Source organism: Meleagris gallopavo, chromosome 5 (genome assembly GCF_905368555.1).
Source record: "Meleagris gallopavo chromosome 5, MGAL_WU_HG_1.1, whole genome shotgun sequence".
NCBI classification, from domain to species: Eukaryota; Metazoa; Chordata; class Aves; order Galliformes; family Phasianidae; genus Meleagris; species Meleagris gallopavo.
In genome coordinates, this window is record NC_139408.1 from 1,810,703 (window position 1) to 1,822,839 (window position 12,137).

Consider the following 12,137-nt stretch of genomic DNA (forward strand, 5'->3'; position numbering starts at 1 on the left):
GAGAAGCTGGACATGAGCCAGCAGTGTGCGCCTGCAGCCCGGAAGGCCAGCTGTGTTCTGGGCTGCATTAAAAAAGGGGTGGCCAGCAGGGAGAGGGAGGTGATCGTTCCCTGCGTCCAGGCCTGGGGCCACCAGCACAGGAAGGATGTGGAGCTCTTGGAGCGGGTCCAGAGGAGGACACTGAGATGATCAGAGGGCTGGAGCACCTTTCCTATGAAGAATAGTTGAGGGAACTGGGCTTGTTTAGCTTGGAGAAGAGAAGGCTCTGGGGAGACCTCATTGTGGCCTTCCAGTACTTGAAGGGAGCATATAGACAGGAGGGGGAACGGCTGTTTACGAGGGTGGATAGTGATAGGACAAGGGGGAATGGTTTGAAACTGAGACGGGAGGTTTAGGTTAGATATTAGGAAGGATTTTTTCACCTAGAGGGTGACGATGCACTGGAACAGGTTGCCCAAGGAGGTTGTGGATGCCCCATCCCTGGATGCATTCAAGGCCAGGCTGGATGTGGCTCTGGGCAACCTGGTCTGGTGGTTGGCAATCCTGCATGTAGCAAGGGGATTGAAACTGGATGATCATTGTGGTCCTTTCCAACCCAGGCCATTCTATTAAATAAGCACATAAAGACACTCACTAAACCTTAAAGAGAAGTGCAGATAGGTAGCCCTAGCACATAATGACTTCTCCTTATTATTTTCTGAAAAATATGATGCTGGGTGTGTGCTGTGTGTGAACTGAGAGTCATGAATTAATGACTTTTCCACAGCAGAACTGTTTCTTTCACACCAAATCTTAAAGCTGACGGAAGTCTGAATATCACCATAAAGCTTAAAATAATTTTAGAAGATCTTAAAAAGTGGTTTGGGCTGTCTTTTAACATATTACGCTGTAACTCTGTAATCATAGTTATTTTGTAAAACCGCATGTAAAAGTGTACATAGAAAGGGTTGTGTTGGAAGGGATATGAAAGCTCACCCAGTTCCAGTACTGTGCTGTGGGCCAGGACACCTCCCATCAGCTCAGGCTCCCAAGGCTCCATCCAGGCTCAGAGATGGGGCATCCACAGCTTCTCCGGGCAGCCTGTGCCAGTGTCTCACCACCCTCTGAGCAAACATTTTTCCTTGCATCTAATCTTAATCCACTCTCTTCTAGTTTAAAAACTCTTTTTTTCCTGTCACAGCAGAGTTTACTAAAGAGCCATTCCCTGTTGTTTCTGTAGACCCCCTTTAAATACTGGATTTAATCACCTTCCAGCCTGGATGTGTGTCATTGTTATTTTATTCTGGCAATATTATGAAGATTATTGATTATTTCCAAAATTTAGATTTAAATTTCGGCCCGCAACTGAGTGTTTGTGTATTTTTAGGATCATGTATTTCTGCTCTGTCAGTCTAACAAAACCTAACATCTACTCATTGCTTGATGTATAACAATTGAGAATCATTTACTTTAATTGCATTTGATATTGGGATACCTCTTTGGAAATCTTTTGCCCTTTGTAGGTTGATCTCTTGGTATCCTTTGTGAATTTATGTCTTGAAAAGTTCTGTCTACTCAGTGAGATCTTTCTTTCTCATGTTCAGCAGGATTTGGGCTGCTGCTTCCAATCTGCTCCTTGTGTTTGAGCAGCTTCACAGTTGACGTAGCAACGAATGCATCACCCTGGTCTTCGCTTCAGGGCTGAAGAGAACGTGCTTTGAAACATGGATGTCTGCTGTCCTCAGGAAGCTGTACAGCATCTCTCTGTCAGGTTTGTGTCTCACGAGAAAGCCACAGTAGGTACCATTTTGCTCTGAGTTTTGTGTCTTATGTGGTGGTGATTTTCAGTGGAAGTTTTCTTTACCCTTCTGTAAAGGTTCTGAATTTACTTCTGATTCAGGAAGCAGGGACATTTGGTCTTTATGTTAGGAAAAGTAAACAGATGTAGTCTCTTTTCAGTCTCTTCAGAGAGCAAGCAAGACATGCACAGAACTAAGTCCGGTTAGTGCTTACTCACTGGTAACAGGCTAAGATGTTCAAAGAATTTAGAATTTGACCTTTGCTAAGAAAAATGTACTCTCCATGTTTGGACTGATGGAAATGGAAGGTTGTTAATCTGACAGTAGGCAAACTGAATACGAATGAAGAAACAACTCTTTTCACATTGGTTCATGCTGTAGCATGAACCTATCTATCTGTTACTTCTTTCCAGCATGCTCTCATGCTTGAGAAAGCAAATAAATAATGAATGCATGCCCACAAATGGGCATTATTTCTGAATGCAAGTGTGAGCTTGCAGGTCATACATTGTTCTAGGAAGGCTGGTATGATTGGTTCCTATTAAACAGTAGGGCTTGATTCATGATTATTCTGAATTTCTTTTACTCTGCCCAACGCAGTAAAAGAAATGCAGAACAAACTGTAAGGCTCCCTTAATTGAATACCAAAGTTCAGGAGAAGAAATGCATGGATCAGCATTAAGATGTGAGTGTTGGTTGTACAGCTGCCACCAGATTTGGATCATTCACGAGGATTGTAGTTAAATCCTGTTTTTTGAAACTAGGCACAAACTGCTAGCAGTGATCATTGGCTGTTTTCTGGAAATTCTTACTCTGTGATGCTATCTGTAAAAGCGGGAATTTTTCTTGTAATGTTTGTGTGCGAGGAAAAGTTTTATTCTGTTGACATGGTTACACTGGTGTGAAAGTTTTTCTGCTGCTGAGGATAGGTATATTTTAAAAAGTATGCTTCTTCAGGGTCAGGTGCACCTATCTTTATATTCAGCAATTTGTCATTTTACTGAGGAAGTCCTAGTCATTATCATCATTTAATTATAGTCAGAAAAATGACAGTGAAGCTGGATGACTTGCTGAAATTCTAAAGCATTTCGGTCGCCAAGTGAAAAGCACCTAACAAGTCTCAGAGTAGACTTACATCCCTGGGAGCAGCTGTGCAAGGTTTTATTGTTGCTGCTGTATTGGTGTAATTCATATGAGAAGGTTTTTATTTACGGCCTGTTGCTTTAGTCAGAACCTACTGCAAGAATACATCGACTTCTAATCTGGCTGCTCCTAACAAATTAGTTCTGCCACCCTTCCTTAGTTACATTTGTGGAACAGCAAGTCCTAGAGTGCAAGGAATGTCAGAACCCGATTCTTACATATAACTGTTAGTGTTGCAAAACTTCTTATCAAACGTGAAGCCTTGATGATAAAACGCTGAGTGCAGCTGGTTGTATGTATCAAACCAAACAGCAAGTGCCTGTGAGCTTAGTTTTTTCACCACTCTTCTCTTGCACAGATTGGGTTCTGCACAAAATTCTATGGCTGTATAATTCAGTTCTAAAGCATTCTGCTCCATCCCTCATTGTACAATGGTGTTTCTCCTTTTAAAAAACTGTAGCTGTGGGAATCACCACTGTTCCTTGAAATCCTTATAATGAGGCATCTGTTCCATGAAAGCTTTACCAAAATCAAGTTTATTTATATCCTTTCTGTTTGCACATTAGAAAGTGATTTGGGTATGTGTATGTCTTTAACTGTGGGAAACAGTTACAGTGTCCAGCAGTTTTACAGCTTTGTGACAAACTGATGACTTAACAGCACAGTGGATTTCATGCATTGTAATGTATTTGGAGAGAAAATGGCATACTTGTTTGGCTGCAAGTGGTGGGCCTGTTCATACGTACCAGCAAATAGTCACAGGCTAACTGCAGTGGTTCTTAATTTTCAAAAAATAGTGTAAAACTATGACATACTGTGTTAGGCAATATAACTGGAGGAAAAAAAAAAAAAACATAAGAAAAAAATAAATAGGGTAATACGATTGTTAAGGCAGCTTGTACCACCAGCTGGGATCTGTTTATGTCTTAACATTCTCTTTTCATTGCCAATTTCAAGTTTTGTTTTTAAGTTTTTCTCTGAGTGCATCGCCTGCTAGCTGTACAGTAATGACCTGCTATAATTCTATCTGTATGATTTTCTCTTGAGGTTATTCCTCAGTCTCTCCTGAAGATAATCACAGCATGTAAGTTGTCTGGTTGTTTGCTGACCAAATTCTATTGCTGCCAACAATGTCTGATGTAATCATCCCTTGTCATCTTCTAAGAAGTCATTGTCACCATTGTATTTCAAAGGTTTTGTTTCTTGTGTGCCAGTAACATAAATTCATCATGATCTATTAACGTGGCTACTGTGGAAAAATACATTATTTCACTGTTTATATAATTTATTGTTTGGAGAATCTTCAGTTTTTCTGCACTTCAGTAGTTAAGTAAATTTTTGAGAACTTTTTAGGACTGAACCGTTCAGGACTTCTCTTTATTTTTTTCTTTGGAACAACTGCATGTCATTCTTAGACAATTGCTTTGTACTTTCCAGTGTAGTCTCACCTTGATTGTTGGCACCAATTTTTATTAAGTCAGCTGACTATGTTAATGCTCCATTAATGTGGGGCAGTCAGCATTTCTCAACTTTTTTTTTAATGCATTGCATTCCATAGCAAAAATTGGGATATGATCCAAGGTGTTTCCAAGTGTCACAAGGAGATTTCTCCTGCTCTGTGCTATTTTTCTACGAATGGATCCCTAATATATTCTTTGTGGGTGAGGATACTCTTCTCTCTCTCTGCTTGTACCCAGCAGAAAGATATTTATTCTTGTTGGTGACTTCCGTTACGTTTGCTGAGTTAAGTTGTGGTTCTGAAGCCATCTATGGTTGGTTATGATAGCAAGTATCCCATGTTTTTGCATAGCCAATAGAAACATGGTCAGTGGGGACTGAAATTCCAGAGAAACAACAATTTCATTTTGTCTTGAGGTTAATTCTGCTCCTGAAATTTGCCTCATACAATCTTGAATTACAAAGAGCAGTTCTGATTTTGACTGGTAGCGTTGCATCAAAACTTCATATTCCCATTCTTGAACAAAAATATTCCCTTGATCTGCTTGTCCAGCTGATATCCACTCAGCTATACATAATTGTAGATTTTCCACGGTGTCACGGTTTGATGATTTTTGGTTATCAGTATTCCACATCATAACATCATGTAACGCACTGGGGGTTTGGCTGCTGATGCTCAAGTTCCAGGTGCCTGTCCGGAGGAGAAGAAGAGCTACATTTCCCCAGGGGGCTTTGCGGTCAGCGAGGAGATAGAACTCCCGGCAAGGTCACCTGATGTTCTCTTCTCCATCTGCTTTTCTTCATCAGCTCAACCTGACTGCACTTCTCACCTTAGTGCTGTGGTGAGACCTTTCAGACACACTCTCTCTCTCTCATTATATTCTGCTGATACTATATTTAGTAAATTAGTTTGTTTCACCTCAGATTATTGCTGCTGTTTTCAATTATTTTGGGGTCCCCTGCTTCCCCCTTTTCCGGAGGCTTGGATCCACGGATCCCTCCGCCCCGCTAGTCACGGATCCGGGCCGAACCAGCCCATAAGCTGTTGACACATGGTAACATAACCACTGATTGCTTTAAACAGAACTGCTTGTACTTTCCCAGTTTTTATTTTTAAAGAAACAGTTGCCTTTTGGAATTAATATTTGACTCATGTTTTCATTTGTACTGTCTTGCATTGTAAGTAGTTTTGATGAGGCATTTTTCTTGCTGCTTGGTTGCTCTTTTTCTGCTTGGGCAGAGGCAGCATGCTGTTGGTGTGCCATTGTAGAGTCAACTTGACTCAACATTTGCTCTCAAATTGTACTCCGGGATTTTTTGTCATCGACTCTTGGTTGAGGATGTTGAAGGTGGCCATTCTTCTGAAACCTGAAAAGTACAACACTTTCCCTATTCCCAGCACTTACAACCTCAGTTACAAGCATGTGATAAACTGTCTGAATACCAACACTGTGCATGGATAATGGAGGTCTTGTCTACATTGCAGGCCAAGAACATTATCCAGAGTGCTCGCTGTGTTCTTTGTCCAGACTGAGGATCTGTTTGAATGTGTGGAAGCTTCTGCCATATCTGGATCAGTTTGAAAGAGACTAATCCAGAAGATAGGAACAGCTTCTAGAGCCTACACTTGTGCTTAAAGGTATGTGCATAGCACAGAGCTTCCTCGATTAATTTTACTTACAGCATAGTTCATAACTGGGTAATGACACTAGCTGTGAAGTGTTCTAATGAAAGACTTCTCAGGATTATGGAGGGAGAGTTGAAAAGCTGGTATCTCAGATATTTGAAACAAATATTCTCCTTTCTTTGCTTTGGTTTGTTTTCCTGGCTTTATTATCCTCCAGCTATACAAGATGAACATTTGGGCCATTTGTCAGCTTGAATTCATGTCATTTTAAGTATATAAACATACCACTGGATTATTTCCTTATTTATTCACTTAAATGCATTGTGCCCAGAATACTGTTTTCCTTTTGTGTAATAGTCTTTTCCTTTAATTTCTACGTTAATTGTGTTTACACTGCTTTCTTTTATTTCATATCTTATGTGTATTTATGTTCATGCAGCCTCTTTATGCTACTGTATTAGCTGTATTAGCATAAGTGGGAGATTTTTTTTGTCCCTTCACTATTCTCATTCTAAATGGTAAGCATGAATTTGCTTAGTTTATGATGTTTTCCAGGAATTTTGAAAAACTAGTCTCCTTGGAAAAGTCCTTAGAATAGCATATAGTTGTTGGCTTTGTACAAATGTCCTACTGAAAACGTAATTCATGTGCAGGTGCAAAATCTAAGAAGGGCAATAGACACTCCAACAGCCGATCTTACTGTCCATTGGCAGATGCACATGCACTTGCTGGACTTTCTAGAATATAAGGTGGTTTTAATTGAGTGGTTTTTCAGTTTTATGGCCAGCATTAATAGTCTATGCAATCCTAATTCCCTTTTCTTTCTCCCATTCTCCCTTTTTCCCTTTCTCCCTCTCTCTCTCTCTCTCTTTCTCTTTCTTCTTCTCTTCCTCTCTTTTTTTGTCTCTTTTTTTTTTTTTAAGGCAGCTTAAGAGTAAAGTTTAAGTTAAGAATACTCTGTTAAGAGTAAAGTTTCTAGTTCATTCTAAGCAACATGCAGTGGTCAGTGAGATTCGTGATGCCAGTATCTTATCCTATATTATTTACTCTTTTATTGAATCACAAATCAGAATGTGTTTTTTTAGATAACCAAGGTGCTGCACAAGAAAAATCCAAATACAGTGGTTATACCTAATGGTTCATGTATTGCATGCTTTGGAGTTCTATCTTGGGGAATTTGAAGGCATTTGGAGCAGAAGGGAAATGCTAAAAACAGAAGGCTGTCAACAATTAAATTTTGCCTCTGTAACTCAGATTGCCCTTGAATTGGACGTTCAAACCTAGGAGCTTAGAAATACTGCCTTATCCAGTAGTTTGGATCTAGCTAGTGAGACCAAATAGAATACTTTGTCCAAGTTCTTACAGTTTTCTTCAGTAACTTTGTTTTTATTGTTATTTTGTAATTAATCTGGCATCCAGGAGCTACATTTATAGGCTATAGTTTCTGTGCCAATTGCTGTATTTAAAAACAAACAAACAAATCCACCAAGAGTTATGTTGTTCTGTTGTTACAGTCAAACAGATATTAGGAAACCTGTCCGAAATATAGTTCAGCAAATATATTTCGAGGGCTATGCCCATTCTCAGCTAATTTGTCCATCAAAGGGCTAATTTGTCAATTTTACATCCTGCACATTTTTTAATTGGAATTGTTACGATATTACTATGCATTCATCTGGCTGGCACTGAGTTGTAGAAATGTTTTTAGTTTGGACTCAAGACCTGAACCTTCTCAAAAGTCAAAGAGGCTGCGCATTCCAGTGTATAGCCTTACTGTATCTCAGATCCATGCCTTCTTATGTGAGCAGTATGCAATGGAAGCACAGTGTTTGTCTCAGGAGAATTTCTTATGACCAAGATTTTTGTGTTTCAGAATGTTTTTTGTTTTGTTTTGTTTTGTTTTAGTAGCCACAAACTCTTTGGAGTGTTATAATTCAGTGGAGTACACTGAAGCCTTGGCTTTGTGCAGTGTTTGTTCCCATGAGGTAACTTGGACTTGACACAGTGTTTCATTCTTTTGGTGGTTCTGTGCTGAAGGAGAGGGAAACTAATTTTGTGAAGTGAAATATGGTTGCCCTGTACTGCTCTTGGATCAGAGTGAGTCTGCTAGACTTAGGTCAGACTTGCATTTCACAGATTGTCTTCAGTGCGGTTTTGGATCTCAGCACTGAGTTTTTAGTAATAGTCGAAAGCATCAGAAAATGGAAACTTATTTTTTTAAAAGGATACCACTGGGTTAGTACAAGCAAGTATTAAATATTTTCACATCTGTCTTTAATCTCCAGTTAGCACCATATCTAACAAAAAGATGTGTTCTGGTCATTTGCATAGAAAAAATGAATATGCTTTCCAGTCCTTTTCAGCCTGTTTTTACATACCGTTTCCCCAAGCAGTAAGTGATGTCTGAACTCTTTATTTTTTTTTAGTACAAGCACAAGCAGACTGGTGCCTGTGCAATGCAACCCTGTGGGAAATCTCTGAGCTTTGCAAAATGTTTAGCTCTGAGAAGTTAAAGCAGATATTAGAGCAGAAAGAACATATGCCAGTACTTAAAAGGACAGAAAGTAGTGGAGCAAAAAACCAAACTGTTTGGGACAGGACAAATGGAGGAACACTGGGAGCTGACTGAGAACATAAGTTTGATATGAACGGAGGATGCAAGATAAGACTTGAGGATTGAGGAAGAAAGAGTAGAAACACAAAGATGTAAACAGCTGGAAAAAGGCAGAAGCAAAAGAAATGTCAGTAATGGAAGAGATCCGAGCTCTGAAGGTAGTGCAATCTTTTCCCCCTCCTGTTAATTGTAAAGCTGTACTATATGAGAAAACTGGCTTTGGTCCCTCTTGTAGTGAAGGTACATTGGTTTTTCAAAATTGAGGAGCAGCAGAAAGGTGTTACATTTTAACATCAGGAAGTTAATATGAGAAAACTCATCTCATTTCAGTTTACCAAGTGGCATCCATTTATTGAGTAGATGTGACAGAACACTTTTGTGGTCTCTAACTGCACTTTTTTGTGTGTGTTTTTTGCACATTGTCATGAAGGAGAGCCTGATATATAAGCGTGTGAGAATTAGGATAGTAGATAAGACCAGTGATGGTATCAAACTTGTAAGTACTCATTCTCTTTTCAAAACAGCTGTTTCATGAGAACAAAAGAAGGTAAGCAGAAAACAGTTTTGAGATAACTAGCTCAGAGATGCTAGGTAAGGACAAGCTTACCAATTCTAATTTGACTTGCACACTGAAGCAAACCAATTTAAATTGACGTTTATTAATAAAAAATGCTTAGAATTTGAAAAGAAAGTAATCACACTCTATTGTTATACAAGAGAAAACAAGGTGGAGTTGTGGCCTTGATTGAGTTTTCTCCATTTCATTTTATGAAATCTGCAAATAAAATTTTGTAACATTGTATGGGGCTGCTGAATCACGGCCTGAACCTCTGATTGATCACCTGAGGTGAGCAATGAGTCAGCCAGGGGAGCACAGGTGAAGGCAAATCACCTGTGCTGCAGGAAGGGGTGGAGCCTGGCTGCACCTCTCCTAGAGCCATTTAAGAGCTGATGCCAGTGGGGAAGGATCTCTCTGGAATCCGCTCCTTCAAGAGTTCATCTCGCGAGCCCAGGACAGGGTGAGTGACTTTCTCTCATTACTCCAATATAAATTATATTAGCCAAGTTCCTGGAGAGATATATATATACATATATATATATACACACACACACACCATCTATATATCCATTGAATATACAAACATACATTAAAATATAACAGAATTATAAGGTAAAATTAAGTTTTAAGAGTCTTGGTCCACTCATTTTTTCCTAAAATCCACCATTTTCCTATGAACAAACAACATTCAGAAGATTTGAAAAGGTACGTGCTACCAAAACAGCAGATTTTTTTTCTGACGGTTCTATGACTTCTTTGTGTGAACAGCCTATATCTCAAAGAGTTCCAAAATGCTGTGCAGATGATGCTTTTAGATAAATCTTCCTACTAAGTTCTGTCTGCTCTGAAGTAGAATGCAGTAACTCTTCGTAGTAGTGAAAGGATATTGGCACTAATTAGTATGCAGGAATAATTCCTTGAAGTACAGGAATCTTTGATAATTGAAGTATATTTACACCAGATTATGGTTTGGTATGCCAAATTCTTTATCTCCTTTTAGTCTTCAAAAATGTCACTAAAACTCTTAGAAGAAGAACTCAAATGCTCTTGAGATGTGTTATATAAGACCCATTAAAATGGTTGGCTTTCTGCTGACCTCCAGCATGTAGAATAACTTTGTCCTTAATGAACACTTTAGAGGTGTGGCAGCAGTCACACGTTGATGATCCGTCAGAGCAAGGTGTTAACCTTGTGGTTTCTCATGGCTATGTACTTAGTCTGGGCAGCAAGCTGATAAATTGAAATATTTTCCTCTTACCTATGTGCACTTGGCAGGTGTTTTCTTCTTGCCAGCAACACTTTGTCATACTGCAAAACCAAAGCATGAGCAGCAGACTTCTGTAGTAGAGTTCTGATTTGAAGTTGAATGTGTAATTCTGTATCATGTCATGCTAGGTATTAAACTGAATGTGTTCAAAATTGGAGAGACAATATTCAGTGTCATCAGTCAGTTCTGGCTATTGCAGGACTTGAGATATAGAGAGAGAGCATTTTGGAATGCTGCAGTCCTTATGAAATAAGCGTACTGCAATGGTCTGTAACAACAGCAACAAAATCACCACAAAGTGACAACAGCTGGAAAGTGTTCTTTTCTCATTAATCCTAAGTAGATTGTTGGAGTGAACCTGCAGTCAAATACTTAGTTCATATTACTGAGCTGTCTGAGTGGGGCTTTCAAATGCTAGGAACCAGAGAATTTGGATGCTAGGCTTGGAAAACTTAGTTAAGATTTACCAGTCTTATCCTACTAATTATGTAGTGTCATACCCTTATAATTATTTTTCCCTTTATCACTTATTCCCTTCTCAATCACTTGTTTGAATGTCAAGTGCAGGCAAGAGATAATACCTAATTTATATTGATAAACGGAAAGAAATGTCGTCTTGTGCTAGAATTTAATGACATGGGCTCAGTTCTTTGCAACTCTGTTGCAGTTATTTAGAACTATTGAAAAAAGGTTTCAGGGAGCATAAATAACTGCTGGCTTTGAAGAGTCACTTCAATGGGAAGAACAAAAGGTATTCCTCAGGTCTTAAGAGTGTGCCCTTAATGAATGAACAGGTAGAATGGAATAGTGATTTTTTTCATTTTTATTTTTTTTTACAGGCAGAAATAAACTCATAGGCAAAGACTGCAAATTTAGAAGGAGTTAGTAGAGTGGTGAAATTTTATTTCCGTTACTTATTAAAAGCTAAAACAAAATAATTCTTGGATCAAACGTGTTACAGTTGGTGTTACAGCTGGAAAGATTATGGTGGTGGAAATGGCAGCTGTATTTCTGCTACTTGTAGTCCTCAGTCATGTATAGAATATATACTCTTTTGTAACGCTTTTTTGCTTTTGAAGAAATTGCATATTCTTCAGTTAATCAACATCATATTTACTTACGGCTTCAGAGTCACTGATACTTTAGGATAGATGTTACCATATCCCTAGTGCCTCTGTCACATCTGTGGTTGTACTGACGTTGCAAAATGCTTGTTGATCATGCATGGCAAACTGGACTGAGCAAGCCTTGTTCCTTATTGTTTCTTATTCCGTTCTCAGTGTTAACTCATGTCATATTTCAAGAGTGTTGCCACCTAAGTGAAACCTCTTTCTTCCAGTGATAGGGACTTGATTCTCTTGGAGGTTCTGAGTTCTTTCTGACTGGTTACTTGGATGATTCATGAGCACGTGTGCTGAAGCAGCACTGACAAGTTTTTCTATGCATGGTAGTTAAAATATGGGATATTATTATCTCGTGTCTCCTGTAGCAACAGGAGTAATATTTACTCAGCAGTGCATAATTTATGGCATAACGTGTTTCTTTTGCTATTGGTGGCAGAAAGAAAAAATGGTTTGAGAAGGGCGAGTTCTCTGTGCAACAGACATTATAGATATTTTCAAAGGCAGTAAGTAATGGTAGCCCATTTACTTTTTATCAGTACTTTAAGTCACAATGTTATGCAATTGAAA

General features: G+C 38.9%; 1 non-coding gene across 1 annotated transcript in view; it reads left to right on the forward strand.

Annotated features, from left to right (window-relative positions):
* The first annotated feature begins 1,514 nt into the window (after positions 1-1,514).
* LOC100547011 (uncharacterized) overlaps positions 1,515-12,137 on the forward strand; it is a 46,790-nt gene continuing 36,167 nt past the window's right edge. The window contains exons 1-2 of the transcript XR_014883329.1: positions 1,515-1,750; positions 5,866-6,018. This is a non-coding gene — a transcript (uncharacterized LOC100547011). The remainder of the gene's footprint in view (positions 1,751-5,865; positions 6,019-12,137) is intronic.